The following is a 12,995-nucleotide window of genomic DNA, read 5'->3' as shown; positions in this document are numbered from 1 at the left end:
GAACCTTACGGGGCTATGAGCCGTTGAATATAGTGCTTGCTTACGGGGGTATGCGCCATTTTTGATAGCTTTTGTTCACGCACATGAAAAATGCGCAGAATCGTAGCCATATACAGATTCTCTATAAAACGTCGTAAACAATGTCATCAGCTAAGTTGTCCCTGTAGGCGCCCGTATACCTCCACGTGGTGCGTCACGGGCAACGTGTGGGTGGATCCGGATGCCTGCACGGATGATGATGAAGCAACATTTACTGGGCCCGAAATAAATCGGTGGTGCACGCAGGCACCAGACGGGGTGGTTCCCTAGTTGCGGGACCCATATGTTCCCAGCAGTTCCTGGCCCCTGTCCGTCAGTGCGAGCTGAATCGGTAGGGCGGGACTGGATAACAAGGTCTCCCATCGCTCAAGGGGTTGGGGATAGGGGGTGTTGGTGGGAAGGGGAGGAGGGGGGGTCTTGAGTTTTGTGCACTCTGCCAAGACGTGCGGCAGGATGCCGGTGCCCTTTTCTCTTCTGCAAAAAGGACAGAGCATATCGTATTCCGCAGGGTACATGCGGTTCATGAGTACGGGATGTGCAAGCGATCCAGCCTGCGCTCGACGCAGGATCGTCTGTTGTTGCCTGGTGAGTTTGGGGTGCGGTTCTGGCAGTCTGCACCTTTCCTCTAGGTACATCCGGGTAATGTCCCGAAAGCTGGTAACCGGGTGCGGTAGCTCTTCCGGCTCGTGCTCGGCCTGGATTGACATTTCTCGGGCATGGTAGTCGGCGATGGTGTTGCCTGCTACCTGCGAGTGAGCCGGAACCCACACGAGCTCTATGGCTCTTCCCGGAGGCTTGTGCTTGGCTAGAATGGCTCGGGCCGCGGAGGAGATTACCCCCCTGCGGAAGCTTCTGCAGGCTGTCTTTGAGTCGGTGACTATGGTGTCCACGCTCGGCTGTGCGAGTGCGAGGGCCACGGCCGCTTCTTCGGCAACTGCGGGGTCTATTGTCTTCAAGGACGCGCTGACGGTCAGCCTGTCTTTTGATGTAACCACCACCCCTGCACGGTCACTGTGTTTTCGGAGCGAGGCGTCCGCGTAGAGGACCATGGGGTTCTCTTCCAGCTTCTGGGCTAGGGCTTTGGCTCGCGCGGTGCGCCTCTCGTCGTCCTTGCCCGGCGTCATGTTCCGGGGAAGGGGTTTTGTCTGAATGATCGTTTTCCAGTCTTCCGGAAGGGCCGTCTTAATGGGTAGTGGCTCGATCTGCCATCTTACCTTGCCTAGGACGGCTCGTCCGTGTTCCGTGTGACTGAGCCGGATTGTCCGATTAGAGAGGTGGGCTTCGATGAGCTCCTCCACCGTGTTGTGGGCGCCCATGTCTAACAGTTTTTGCGTGGGCGAGTATATGGGCATGCCCGGAAGCTTGCGCTGCGTGTCTTGAGTCGGAGGACCGCAGTGGCATGAAGGGGGAAAAGGTCGTACCTAATACCCATTAGGCGCCCGGCAAATCCAGCGCGGGCTGCCCCCCCCCCCTCCTGCATTGCCGGTGTGTGGAATGTGCCATAACTGGTGAACCGCACATCGGTAATGACGATGGCTTTGTGGAACAGTGATCAGTGACCACTTTCGCCCACCCGAGGTGTTGCATAAACTCGGGTGGGTTTTCTTTGTTGCTGCCAGGACATCGCCCTGGCACAACTATTCTGGGAGAAATCCCAGAGATAAAGGACCCCAGGAGCCAGACTATTCGCCGTTTTGCGGCGCGCCGCCATTGGCTCTGTCGCCGTCCTCAGGCAAGCCGTCCTCAGTTCATGCTTTTTGTTTCTTCCGCGCCTCGTTTCTGGAATGCATTTCTCTGCTGCGTCAATCATGAAATCGGCAAAATGCGCTACTGCGTCGTCTATACTAAGATCGAAGATAAAATCTCTGGATAAAGATGTAGATTCTTTAAAATGTTCCCACTTGGCAGAAGCTAGTTTCCACCTTGCGGCATGCGGAGGCGGGTCATGTTGTCTAACTAAATTTAGAGCCACTGGAAAGTGGTCACTTTCAAATGGGTTTTTGGGAACATATCAAGTCGAAGGAAAGTTAAGCAGAGCCAATCGACAGATATATTTATGAATATGAATTATGATAAATGCTGTAATAGGTTAGCTCCCTATTACTGAAGAGGCATGTACCGGAGTTTACTAGAAAATTTTCTATTTGCCGCCCTCTCGTGGCACATCGGGAGTCTCCCCAAAGAGAGGGATGGGTATTACAATCACCGCTGATGGTGTATGGTTCTGGGAGCTGGTCAATGGCGCTTTGAAATTCTGTTTTTGTGAGGCGATAATCAGAAGGTACATAAATGCTGCAGATGATTATCAGCTTGTTGAAAAGAATAGCTCGCTCAGACACAGCCTCGAGTGGTGTCTGGACAGCGAAATGCTGATATGCAACAGACTTATCTGAAACAATTGCTACAGTTCCAGACGAGGCCGTAGCATCGTGGCAGTCTTTGCGAAAAATGACATGATGCATCAGAAAGTTTGCATGTCCTGATTTGAGATGCGTTTCCTGAACACACAGCTCCTTCGGATTATAATTACAGAGGAGCTCTTACGTCATCGAGGTTATGAAGAAGTCGCCTATCGTTCCACTGCAATGTTTGCGTGTCCATATTGAAAAAGAAGTTTCTGCTGTGTGTTTAGGGAATGTAAATCAGCTTACAGAGACCTTGTGGGGCACTGTGAGGCGGGGTTTTTCTTTTTGGGGCCATCGCGAGAATCTCGCCACTCCTTAGGCGCTGGCGGTGCCGTCTGGCTGGTTGTGTCCATCGCCTCTTGTGAAGCGCTGTGTTCTACGTGAAGGCCTCGACACGTCGGACGAGACCTTCGAGGCCAACAGCCTAGAAGTCGACGCCTGAGGGGGCGATGGATCAGCGCTAGCTGCGGCCGCCATGGGGGTGGATTAGGGCGGAAGGCATCACTAGCGGCCCACTGCATGTGGACCGGACAGCCGCCGGAAGCCGTTGTGTAGCTGCCCCCTGACGCGCCACATCGACAAAGCTGTTCTTGGGCAGGTATAAGCCCCACCTGCGTGCCTCCTTGAATGATATGTTCTTTTTCACTTTGATTGCTTCTATTTCTTTTTCTTTTTTTTCTCATGATGGGCAGGACCGCGATTATGCGACGTGCTCCCCATCGCAGTTCACACAGTGGAGAGAGTTTAGACATGATTCAGAGAGGTGTTCCTTAGCAGCACTGCATTTCGCACAAGTCTGACAGCCTCGGTAGTTCTGTGAAGTGTGGCCGAATCGCTGGCACTTAAAGCATCGCAGATGATTTGGGATGTATGGTCTGACTCGGATCTTCACATACCCTGTCTCGATAGTATGGGGCAGGTTGCTTGCACCAAATGTAAGTATTAGGTGCTTGGTATTGATCTTATTTTCCAACGCGCCTCATTTTAATTATTCTGACATTGATCACGGTCTGATCATTCCACCCTTCTAAAAGTTCGGCTTCAGTCAATTCCATAAGATCATCATCGGAAACGACACCTCGGGTTGTGTTCAAGGTACAGTGTGGGGTAACTGTCACCGGGATGTCCCCGAATGAGACTAGATTAGACAGATTTTCATGCTGCTTCTTATCACGGAGTTCCAGAAGGAGATCACCGCTCGGCATCTTGAATACTTTATAACCTGCACCAAGAGTTCCCGTTCGAGATTTCGCAATTACGAAAGGTGAGATCATACTCTCTTTTCTGGATTCTGGGAATGGATTACATGGTATCGCGGAACATTTTGTTTTTGTCGTCCAAAAAACTGGAACACTCCATCGGTGCGCCCTCTTTTCAGAGGGCGATCAAGTAGTGAGGGGAAGGAACTAGCCATAGATAAACGTGTAGTTTTCGGCAGCTACGCCACCCACCCACCGCGGAGCCCTACAAGGGGACGTTGCAGGGCCTATAAAAATAGGTCCTACAAACGCCAGCTGTACGTTACCACTATAACCAAATATGAAAAGCCTAGGTGGCCTACTTGCACAAGGTTAACCCTTGCTGCCTGGAAGATCGGAAGTAATACAGAAATGAGTAGGAGACAGGAAGGATGGAAAGTAAGAGAGAAAGACGAAGATTTGAGAAGAGATAAGGAAAAGGCGACTGCCGATTTCCGCCGGGTGGGTCAGTCCGGGGGCGCCGTCTCCGTGAAGCAGAGGCCAAAGAGGTGGGTTGCCTCTGCCGAGGGTGTTAAGAACGGCCAGCTGCAGTGCAAAGTTTTGCCAACCCGTTGCAACTGTGGAGGCAACATCCCGGGAGCATCGCCGCCAACCTCTAGCCACGGCGTGACTAAATCGACTTTGTGTCGGGGAACAATACGCGCATCCCCCACTCTCCGTCGCTTCAGCTAGGATGCGTTCGATGAAGCAGGCTTTGTGCTGAAACCGCCGCCAACCTCTAGCCTCATCGCCGTTGTGACGGAATCAGTTCGGCGGGCCAACTATTGTTACCAAACTCCCCAACGCGGACCTGATCTGCTACGGGTGCGCGAGTTGCCGCGGGAACGCCGTTTTGCACTCCTTCCCACGCACCGACCAAGACGCAAGACAACGCGCTACCCGGAACGGCTCCCGAGTTCTACGAAGCCCCTCTGACGTCGGCTCCGGACCATCGCCCCTGTGTGTATGCGTGTGTGCGTGTGTGTGTGTGTAAACCGTGCCGCGGAGAGGCGGCTAGTTTGCGATGACTAAACGAACGTTCGCATCACCTTGTATCGGGAGAGGACCGAGTGTTTAAAAACCGCTGTTGTGCGGCTGCTCAGGACACTCTCTCTCAAGCAGTCATGTTAGACTGATATAAATACTGTAAATAAACCCATATTTCTCGTTCTCGATGAGAAGCAGTCCTTCCCTTCATCAACGTCCTCAGCGTGGATAAATTGGACGACGGCATGGGCCAGCTACCTTCTAATTCATGCCCGACTCCAATCTTGACAACGGATCACGAGCGATGGGATTGAGCCCCCAATCCTGACAAGGGACCATAAAGGTGCAAACACCCAGCTTCGGCTCAACCGTCCAGGATCCCCTTTTCCCCGGACACGGCTAAGCCGCTCACGGCTACACGCGGGAGGGCCCAGCCCTCGTGTGCTCGGGTACGTGGTGTCGCAACACACCCGACGCCTGCTCACGCAGACGCCCCTGCGGGGCTACTCTCATTCGAGAGTGTGCACTTGGGCGATACAGCATATATTCATGTATGTAAGTACGCAGGTTTTATATATATAATACATGATTGAAGAACACCTAGGCAGAAAACTTGACGGAAAGAACAACAATCGTCCAAGGACGGTAATATAAAGAGGTCGCTGAGTTTAGAAATACAAATGCATGTTTCCACATGACAGTTCGCTAACATGATAGTAAAAAAAACTAGCATAGAACACGCAGGTAACCAGTTATAGATGTAATAGGAATGAACGGAAAGATAACACTTAACGCGTCAAGAATTCACACATTTGTGTAAAGACATGCGTTTATAACATATAACACTTTGAGAGAGAGAAGAAACGATGTGAAAAAAAAGGGGGGAGGGATGCGAAACCAACACTTTGCAATATTTGTGACGATCCATGCGATGATAACTTATTTAATTACGCACTTATGCTTCTACTTGTGAGGTAAATTGTGGTAGCGATTCGACGTTGGTTATAGCAGGATAAAGTCGGTTCCGTTCAAGTTCTGTGAGGGGAAAGAAAGAATAGTCGTTAATGCATGTGTGTTCTGTTAAAGTGTACGCATGTTTGCTACGTGTTTTTCGAGCCTCAGAAAATGAAATGTACCGGGACACGTCTATCTTATCGTTATTTTTTTTTTTAGTAGCTGAAACAAGAACTTCAGGCGAGCGTGTTAATTGCTCTGGTACATAGCGTTCGCAATCCAGACTGCGTTAGGAGATTAGTCAGTGAGCCTGCGCGTTTATGTTTATTGTGAACTAACCTTATGGCCTTTCTTTGTATTGCCTCTAATTTTGTTATGGGAGTCACTGAACGAAGAAACCAGACTGTGTTTGCGTATACGAGAACTAGCCTTGCGAACATTGTGTATAGCTAGTAGCTTGGTTGATGTGGTAGAGAGCCAGGGGCGTAGCCGGGGGGGGGGGGGCTTATGGGGCTTTAGCCCCCCCCCCCCCGAAATTTTTTCGTGCTGTCCATGGACCGTCGACCAAAGCAACCCCCGGCGCCAGAAATCATTCTGAATTTTGGCTAGAATGTCTTTTTCATGCTCGAAAAGACATTTCACCGCGAATATTGTGAACTCGGGCTGGATTTCGCGGCAACGCCCATGCACCGGGAGTCACATATCGCAAGCAGCCCCATACGAGCAAAAAGTTTAAAGGGCGTTTTGATGGCGAACGGGCTCGCCACGGAATCTACGGAGCGCGTGGATGTCAATTCCGAAACTTTATGGGTATAAAGTTCTCATAAACTTTTGAAGCGAAAGGTGCAGTGACATTTCCAAAGTTGTGCTTTAGATATTCAACTGCGGAGGTTTGCGGGTTTGATGTTGTTATAAACATTTGACACCAACTGCGCATTGACTTTTCTAAAGTCTTAGATCGAAACATACAACGAGATAAGCCAAATCAACACACTATCAGACAAGTTGACAAAGCACGCAACAAGGTCCGATGAGACGAAGCGTTGTGGTGGTTCATTTGTGCCGTCATGTCGCATAAAAAATACCAACATTTTTTTTTTTCACCTATGCCAAAGCATCCGTGTCAAGACACTGAAGCCAGCCAGGGTAACTACGATCTTGCGGATGTTTTTTCTAGTTTGACTTTTATTCGCGAGGACACATTGAGCCTCTTCAATTTTTTTTCATTCTCGCTACCCTATACCCGCGGGCTGCCAGAGCCAGGCAGAGCGCATGCGTTTTTCTCGTGTTGCCCCGACCACCACGCCGAGCACTGTGGTGCGCGTTTGGTTTTCTCTGAGTGGATTTTCGCCTGGCAGAGTTTTGGACACCTTCTGGCTAGCAGACGAGAAAAAGAAGCAATGGTCGCTCAGCGCCATCTCTGTGAGGACTCGATGGATTGCACCGCGTTCGCTTGAGCGCATGCAACCTCTCAGGAAAGTCTTGTCTCGCCGGTGTAGGATACTGAGCGCTATGCGTATGGTTCTCGGTGGACCAAGCGGCTCACGTTTTCTTCTATATTCATTCGGTAGCCACATTAGATGCCCAAAGTAGGCATTGGATATTGGCCAGCTTACTCTCCTTTGCATTTTTTTTTTCCATTTCGGTGTCCCCGCCCCACAAAAGAAAAAAAAAACATTGCTGCGGAGCAGCAAATTATCGCATGGTGAAAGTTCGATTTTGTTACTTTTTTTGCGGAAAGTAATCGGCCACGGGACACTTCATTTGCCGGATACTCTTATTATATTATTGTGATAGTAATTATATGGACACTTCAGGTGCATTCCTGCTGTCGCCGTCACTCTCATGTTTCATATGAAGCCCAAGGGTGATAACTTCGTGACCGCGCACCGCATGCTGTATGTGCGAATGAAAGCATAGAGGAGGGCGGAATGGGTGAGCCCACGATGGTGGCTCAGTCTTGTGTGCGCAAAGGAGAAAAGCGGGGAGCAAGCGCGCCGCCATCCGTAGCGCGCGATAAATTGGGGGGAGCCGATGGAAGGGGGGCGGGATCTAGGATTCTGTGAATCTATGATTGCGCAACATGTTTATTTGCCTTGTTTGACGTATTATATACAGTGACTTATTCTTAGATACGTAGATTTATTCGAGACTTACATGTATACTTATATATCTTGTTGCGAGGTTTTCTGTATACGTGCAGTGAACTTTCTTTCCAGCGAGACTTTTTTTGCCCTTTATCAAACATTTGTATATTGCATTGTATCTTCGCATTTCTAATGAACGAGGGCGGGTCAAGTGAGCCTACCCATCTCGCGCAATAATGGTTCGGTTCATTATATGCGAGGCATGCGCGTAGCACACAGGCATCTCTCATTTACAAAAGTGACACGCAAGTGTGAGGGTAAATGTTCTTTAATGCTCTCACACACTAGGTTGAACATGGTTGCGTGAGGTAATGGACTCTTCAGAAGTTGAGCAGCGTGGTGCTGTGAGATTTTTGACAGCTGAAGGTGTTCCCCAAAGAGAAATTAGTCGCCGTATGGCTACCATGTACGTTGAACATTGCATTTCATTGGCCACTGTGAAGCGTTGGAGTAAACGGTTGAAAAAAGGGGGTGAAAGTTGCAAAGAGGATCCAAGACCGGGCCAAAGCCATCGTGCAATCACCCCCCCAAAAATTGCAAAGGTTGATGAGCTGATGAGACAAGAACGGAGGATAAGCATCGATGAACTGGCAGAGCATATGAACATCAGTCACGGTTCGGTTCACGCCATAATTCATGAACATCTCGGTTATCGGCTCTTGTGTACGCAATGGATGGATAAGATTTTTAACCACCGCCAGAAGACGGAGCGGTTCTGCGCTGCCTCGACTCATCTCATCCGGTATCACAATGAAGGTGACGACTTCTTGTCTGCAACTGTGATCGGGGACGAACCATGGTGCCACTACTACGACCCTGAAATACGACCGCAAAGCTTACAGTCGAAACATTCGAGTTCACCACCCGCAAAAAAAGCAAAGGCCGCCGTTTCCGGTGGAAAGGTGTTCTTAGCTTTTTTTTTTTTTTCCTCGATCGTCAGGGGCCATTACTGATAGAATTTGCTAAACCCAGAGAGACTATCAATCGTTTCCGATATTGTGAAACGCCGGATCGGCTGCGTGTCGCAATCAAGAACAAATGACGTTGAAAATTGACGAATGGGGTCATCTTGTTCCACGACCTAGCTATGGTGTTGGGCTGCTGAGCACGAGGTCGCGGGATCGAATCCCGGCCATGGCGGCCGCATTTCGCTGGCGAAATGCGGAAACACCCGTGTACTTAGATTTCGGTGCACGTTAAAGAACCACAGGTGGTCCAAATTTCCGGAGTCCCCCACTACGGCGTGCCTCTTAATCAGAACGTGGTTTTGGCACGTAAAACCCTATAATTTATTTTTTAATTGTTCCACGACAATGCCCGTCCCCACTTCGCTGATGTGGTTAATACAAAACTGGCAAAGGTCAAATGGGAAACGCTGCAACATCCGCTGTACAGCTGAGACCTGTCGCCTTCCGACTTCCACATTTTGGGACAAATGAAAAAAGAGCTCAAGGAAAACAGATTCGTGTCGGACGATTACGTGAAAAAGTCAGTTGCAGGCCTTTTGAAGCAGCACCTCAAGGAGTTTTATGAGAGGGGAATCACGCGACTCGTTAGTCAACGGGAGAAATGTCTAAATGCTCATGGAGACTACTTTTAAATAAAATACCACGTTTGTCATATATGTGCATTGGCTCACTTTTATTTCACCCGCCCTCGTATATTCTGCAGAACGGCTTTGTATACGTGCTCTCTGTTGGGTCAATAACAGGCAACGTTTGAAGGCGTAATTTGCAGAAAAAGTCGCAGTTTCACCCGAAAGGCGAAGCACTGATAGCAATGGTAAAGTATTGGCCAATTACATGAAGTAAGGTTGGTATTTTAACGGCCGTATACACGTTCATTAATAACTAAACAAGCACGCTGTCACGCGCGCACAGAAAAACATGAACAGATCTCACTCGATGACTGCTCACTATCACAACGCTGGCGTGATGAGAAGCGGCGGGGCTCGCTTCATCGCGTATCCGGAAGTTACGCGACCTCCAACAGTGCATGATTGCGTGGGAAGGCGGCACGCATCAAGCCACCAGCGAGGCTCACCCTCGCACCAGCAGCATACGGCGCGCATTCTTATCGCACTTGAACTTTATGCGGAACATACCAGCAACGGCGAAAGTCAGTCTGGAGTGTTCATATTATTGCTGCCGAAATAACATGCCTTAGCGCGAGGGCAAGAAGCATCTTGCGGACCCGCTGAACTACGTCGCGCCCTGATAAACGAGAGGAAGCAGCGTTCTAAAGGGGGGTGGAGCGGGGCAAAAGAGCGAGCGCGGTAGCAGCACGGATACTAAATCTCTGTGTAGCCGTTTTCCCGACAATGTGTAAAGGTGTTTGGTAAAGAAGGTGAACCAAAAGAAAATAAACAGTGAAATAGAATTCATACATAAAACACCACAAAAGAGGATGTTCAGAAGAGTGGTGAAACTACTAGACTGGGCAGACCATCGAATAACTGAACTTATTATAGTATCATTGAGTGTAAATTCTCAAAGAGACACAGAAGAAACGACAAAATATTTGTCCAACAAAAAGATACACTGCCTCAACTCTTTCACCTAGATGATGCCACCCTCATTTTAACAAGAAAGGAGCACCTCCGGCGCCACACACGTGCTCTCATACCTCCGTGTGCGGTAAACCTCCCGCTCGGTCTTACCCGTGCAGAGGAGGTTGCGCTTCGGAGGATCCGGGTCGGGGTTGCCCTCACTCCTGCCGTGACTAGGAAGTGGCCGCACTTTCGCCCGTTATATCCTCGTCCGGAGTGTCCACTTTGCAAGTCGCGAAATGCTGAAGCCGACATCCACCACCTGCTGTGGGTTTGCCCTGCACTGAAACCGACGAGGCTCCGGCACCTCGCAGCAGCGGGACTCTCGCCGCATAATCCGAGCGATTACAGTGCTTGGACGCAGGGACCGCATTATCGATCCCTCTTGGACTTCATTAGGTCAGAAAATCTTTTTTCATTCATTTAATCATCCTTATTCACCCCCATCCCATACCCCTGTATGCCCTGAGGCATTTACCCTCGCATTAAAAAAAAAAGAAAAAAGATACACTGAGCAAATTCCGTTAGCACGTATAACAACATATAAAAGGTAATCTCGTCTCATCTCGTCTCATTTAGGGCCACACAAAAGGAGCAAATATTATGCGACAACCTTGTATATATGTATTTGTACAGTGAAGAATCTGCAATACATAAATATTATGGTAAATAAGAAACGAGGTATACAGGCCGTTGCCCTATCAAATATATATAGAAAAACGCCACGAAATTATTCACAAAGCACGACCGCTGAAAGCATCAATGACTATAACAGAGCACCCGTTGTAATTCGCCCCACATTGCACGAGTCTTAAAGCAGCTAGCAGCGTGGTAAAAGGGAAATGTAGCCGCGGTTCGCAAGGCCCTCACCATCTCTACTAAAACTAACACAATCCATTTCCCGATGACTTTCGACATTAATGCGATTATCATTATTGAAGCAATGTAGTGACAAACCGTATAGCTGAAGACACTTTTATTTACAATCTGTATAGTGGGGGAAGTACACTAAGAATGTTAGTTGCATTAATATACGCCCATGCACCACCACATCCTGGGACGCTACAAAGAAAACTTCACTAAACGCGGCCTCCAAACCGCGGCCAGTTTTGTTACGCTGGCACTCTAAAATTAGGGTTCAGCATATATATCTTATATATCTGACTTCGAATGAACTACGGCGCGATTGCATAGCCGTCTATTTCAAGCATCAAACATTTATTCATGTCAGCTAGAACAGCGGGCGCTCTCACTTTTATCAGTTGGACATGCACGTCTGTAGTGCGCTCGCAGCAATTGAAGAGCACCGTAAAAGAAATTAGAGACCGGCAGACCGAAAAGTACCTAAGGTATCCAAAGAATGCTAATTGCATTAAAGAGGAGCAAGACCGCGATGTAAGAGACATCCGGAAAGAGCTGGAAAGTCGTTCAATGTCTGTAATGCATAGCTGCGGAAAGTTGCGCAGATCTAAATTATTTAATAGCGTTGCCAAGCCGCAACAGCCGGCGTTTGTCAAGTGTCTAAACAAAGGCTTACACAAATTTAGCTTGGCATTTGTACTGTCCGTTCTGTTCAGACCTTCAGACCTGTGCATGTACAACCGTGTGTATGGTAAGCACGCAGCTGCTCAGCGGGAACGCTAATGTGTGTGCGCGCAACTCTCATGCCAGCAGTGGAAGCCAGAACGCTGCCCTGGCTCCAGCAGAGCCAGTTGAATGGAGCATGTCGGTGCGTCCACCTTGTTTCGTCGCTGTTTGAGCCAAACGCACTGCGTGTCTCGGATGGAGGCCTTCTATTTCTCCACGCGCGGGCAGCACATGCACCGTCGATGGCAGGACAGCACGACAACGCCAATGGTAGCTCCGACGACGGAGCAAATGCGCCTCGAGCGTCTGGACACTTTCTGTCGCATTAACACAAAATTCAGACTACTGGGTTGTACGTGATGGGACAAAATCAACACAGGTAATAAAGGAAGCAATAAGAAAGACACTCAGAACACCGGGAAGATGAGTGAATGTGATATGATAGACAGGCTTGGCCGAACAATGTGCGTGCTTCCGTTGTAACCCTGTGCTGGACAGCGGAAAATATTTTCTTCACATGGCGTAAACTCTTGCCACGCCAAATTTTTAGGACTATTTATACGCAAGCATTTAACTTGTGCAGTTTCTATTACCCTCATGCAGCAGTGGGTTTTTCCTATAACGGCATATCGACCCTATTGATCTGGCAAGCTGCATTAGAAAAGTGATGGAAAGGACGGTTCTTGCATGTCTAGAATGGTTCCTCCAATGCTACAATGCCCACCCTGACTCTATAGCAGGCTTTCGTCGAAGCCGTTCCTTTATCGACAGTGTTATTGACCTCTCAACGTCTGCCCAACAAGAGAAAAGTCGCAAGCGCATATAAGATGCGAGCTTTCTCTACGTTGCAGCACGCTGCTCTGCGTGCTGCTATACAACACGTCCTACCAAAGCGGCAACACAATTCGGTAATATTTTGCGATTCAAAGGCAGCCCTTCCGAGTTTACAGTTTGCCCTGCGGCACAGGACTCACGAGCAATTGGTACCTGAGATAAGAAATGATCACGATCAAGCTCTTGAGAAAGGACACGACATAATATTTCAGGGCCTACCAAAACGTATCGATAAGAACGGTAATGACTTCGCCGA

The sequence above is a fragment of the Dermacentor andersoni genome, chromosome 1 (assembly GCF_023375885.2).
Source record: "Dermacentor andersoni chromosome 1, qqDerAnde1_hic_scaffold, whole genome shotgun sequence".
NCBI classification, from domain to species: domain Eukaryota; kingdom Metazoa; phylum Arthropoda; class Arachnida; order Ixodida; family Ixodidae; genus Dermacentor; species Dermacentor andersoni.
The sequence above is the reverse complement of the archived record's forward strand: the minus strand, read 5'-3'. Positions refer to the sequence as shown.